The sequence below is a fragment of the Schistocerca cancellata genome, chromosome 2 (genome assembly GCF_023864275.1).
Source record: "Schistocerca cancellata isolate TAMUIC-IGC-003103 chromosome 2, iqSchCanc2.1, whole genome shotgun sequence".
Taxonomy (NCBI): Eukaryota; Metazoa; Arthropoda; class Insecta; order Orthoptera; family Acrididae; genus Schistocerca; species Schistocerca cancellata.
This window is the reverse complement of record NC_064627.1, coordinates 591,343,156-591,347,081: the sequence shown is the minus strand read 5'-3', so window position 1 is coordinate 591,347,081 and position 3,926 is coordinate 591,343,156. Positions and strand designations below refer to the sequence as shown.

Genomic DNA, 3,926 nt, shown 5'->3' with positions numbered 1-3,926 from the left:
ATCAGCAAACTTCTCATGATTTCTTCTCTAAAAGTATTAAAGTGAGGTCTATGTGTAACATATTTCGTTTACTGAATCATGCCACCTTACATTGCGTCTATATATATGGGTTCACATTTAGATGCTACCCCAGACTTAACAGATGCAGATCCATCTTTGGACTCTATCCTGGACATAATGCAGGTGCATCTGTCCCAAAAAAAATATCCTGGGTGTAATGTTAATGGATGTAGCATTTGACATTACTCCTGACTTAACCTTGGTGAATCCACACCAAACAAAAATCTAGGTGTATTACAGGTGGATCCACATTCAGACCACTTTGACACACACACACACACACACACACACACACACACACACACACACACACACACACATATATATATATATATATATATATATATATATATTAACACTTGCTTTGACAGTTAGTGCCAACTGCCTTGCCACAGTAGTAACACCGGTTCCCATCAGATCAGCGAAGTTAAGCACTGTTGGGCTGGGCTAGCACTTTGATGGGTGACCACCCGGTCTGCCGAGTGCTGTTGGCGAGCAGTGTGCACTCATCCCTTATGAGGCCAACTGAGGAACTATTTGACTGAGGTAGCAGCTCTGATCTTGGAAACTGACATACGGCTGGGAGAGTGGTGTGTTCACCACACATACCTCCATATCCGTATCCAGTGATGTCTGTGGGCTGAGGATGACATGGCGGCCGGTCAGTACTGTTGGGTCTTCCAAGGCCTGTTCGGTCAGAGTTAGTTAGTTAGTTAGTTTGGCAGCTTGTGGTTATGTGGGCTCCCATTTAGAAGAAGTATAGTTTGTAACTAGTCTAGCTGGGTTGAGACTCTGTACCGTAGTTGGATGGTAAAAAATAGGAAACTACACCTGCTAATATAAGCTATAAGATCATGCATACACTTGTACATTTTCATCTAGAATATGGAAAAGCAGGAAAATATGGTAAAATGGATAAAATATGCAAGATACAGGTAAATAGGGAAAATGGAAAAACACGTTAAAAATATGGTAAAATCTGGATACGAAATGGTCATACAGGATATCTGCAGAAAGCAGTTGAAATTTGTGACATATGAACTAGATGAAAGTGTCTGGAGGTCTCTTGGATACCCTCACCCTCATTGTCCACCATTCCCTGTCAACATACCTAATTGTCTTTTCTCACTTCTCTGTTCCTCTCCATTTCTGCCCTGCCCCCCTCTCCATCCTTCCCTCCCCCACAGCCTTGTTTTGTTGCCACACAGCACTTTTCATCCCCCCCCCCACCTCCGCTGTACCCTATTGTCCCTCCTCCTTCCCCCTCCCACTATGGATTGCTGCTTTTATTCCACGCAACAGTTGCATTCTGGCTGCAGTGACTGGAGACATGAATTATTTGTGCCTCAGTGTGTGTGTGCGTGTGTGTGTGTGTGTTTGAAGGAGGCTTCGGCCAAAAGCTCAATTCTTAACAATCATTTTGTTGTGTCTGCAAATCAACATAAGTATACAACTCTCTACATTGAGTTGCATGCTATCGCTCTGATATTCGAACCTAGACTTTCCATTGTTTTATAAGTGGTTTGTACTGAAATGCGCCTCAGTGAATGCACAAGTGTCAATAAAAGTTATTGCAGTTCATAAAGCTAAAGAAGCTAGCCAACAAAGGGAGTTGATGAGTGCAACAGGGAGCTATAGGGGAGGATGAATAAAATAGGTTTGTTCCAGATTACAAAGCTAAAGATCTGGGCATGATCACCCACTGTTCCTATATTTTCTCTCTTACTTCTCACTTCCTTCATCTCCAACAATGAGAAAAATGCAACTAAAGTTGCACTGTGTTTCAGAGCACATGTAGAATTAAAAGCCCACCCCCCCCCTCCCCAACTGGCTGCATAAGTCAGTCCAGAGGTGGGAGGAAGACAAGGACAAACATGATGCTTAGTAATTTGCAACACTATTCTCCATTGTATCAAGATATATAATAATGCAGTTAATTCATGTTTGTAGCGCTGCAGAATGAGCAAAAATAAGAACTCGGTGGTTGTTAATGATTAACATCTGCAGATCATAAAGTTTCCTAAATGTCTATGAAATGCTGCTGGATGTACAAAGCGATCTGTAGGTGTTTTACAATTAACTCTTAGCAAATTTTCCTTTAGAACATGGAATAGTGTTTTGATTAGACATGTGTCTATGCAGTCGCACATAGCTTTGAAATTGAAATGATTCATAAGAGATTCTGGGTTTGAAAACATAAAAGAGTTCTGATATTTGCAGCACTCTAGCAACTTTTTTATCGTACACCAACTGCAATTATTGCAGCTATGTCTTACCCACAACTTAAAAACAAATAGTTCACCTGTACAGCTATCTACTACTAATCGATGTTTACAACAAACTACAGGCATAACTGCAATAGCCACAGGCATGTTGAAGAAATTCAGTAATGAGTTTTAATCATGTTATGACATAAAAATAATATTTATCCTGAACATAACCTGGTAGCTCAAGCTAATTTGGTTTCAACACAGTTACATGCAAAAATCAACAGCAGAAATGATGTTCATTATTCTGAAATAATGGCAATTTCAGGAGATATAAGTCATCGATATCTTCTTTGCATGTGCAGAAGATAGAACATATTTAACATATTTTCTTTAGTGTGACAATGAAAGATCTTCAAAAACCAAACAAGATTTTCAATGTGATGTTTGGGGGAAAAAAAGGTGTCCTGAAAACAAATTTAAAGGCAACAAAATGTAGCTAAATGTGTTTGCTAAATTACCGATAATTTGAGCAAAAAATGTCATTGGATTTCAAATGTATCTTATTCATAATAAATTTTATTTTATTCCTAACACTTTTTATTCACAGATGATGAATTAATGTTCTTATCCATGTAAATGAATAGTGTTTCAAACAAATATTTGTTATTAATAAATAATGAATAATAACTTTGATCTGCCTTCATTATATGAATAAATTTTGTCCAATTCTGGTGGAAAGAGAAGCACTTGCACACGTACACACAAGCACTGCAAATTCGCAGCCTATGTGCAAGTGACTGTGTGCATGACATCTGGATGGCCAAGGACAACTGCTAACTGAGCTGAGTTCTTCCATCGTTCATCCTTAGCAACTTCGGCCAAGGTATACAAAGTGTATTCATGCCCTCTTGAACACCAAAGCAGGATCCAGATCACTGTGATTGGCCATGTGACTGCAGGGCTCTACTTCACACCTCATAAAGAAATAGATCTCCTACAGCTCGTCTTCCAGTAACCTACCGTCCCACACTACTCAACAGTTGGCCTCTAAGGAGCAGCCCATAATGACTCAGTACCATCTAGGATTAAAGGAACTACATCACGCTCTCTAACAGCATTTCGACTACTACTACAACTATCGTGCCCTAAAATGAGAAATATCTTCCCCATCCCTCCCACAGAGGTGTTCTGCCACCAACCCAACAAACACAATATCCAAGTCTATCCCTATCCCACCCCCTGATCCCAGCCCATTGCTCTTATTCTCCTAAAAGACCTAGATGCAAAACATGTCCCATACATCCTCCCACTACCACCTACTTCAATCTTGGCACAGGCATTTCCTATAGCATCAGAGTCAGGGCCAACTTTGAAATCAGCCATGTTGCATGTCAACTTAGCTGCAACCACTGTGTGGCATTCTGTGTGAGCATGACCACTAAGGTGCCTGTCCACATCAATGGCCACTGCCAAATTGTGGTAAAAGATAGCTGGACCGATCAGTTACTGTGCAAAGAGGGTGGTGAATTCAATGCCCATGCCATCTCGATTCTTCCCATTGCCACCACCAGTTTGTCTGAATTGCACAGTTGGAAACTCTCAATGGAGCATAACCATCATTCCCATAACCCGCTTGCATCAATCTTGGCTAGCCTA

The 3,926-nt window shown here is 40.6% G+C and overlaps 1 pseudogene; it reads left to right on the top strand.

The window, feature by feature from the left end:
• Positions 1-436: 436 nt before the first annotated feature.
• Positions 437-554, top strand: LOC126163422 (5S ribosomal RNA; annotated as a pseudogene).
• The last annotated feature ends 3,372 nt before the right edge of the window (positions 555-3,926 follow it).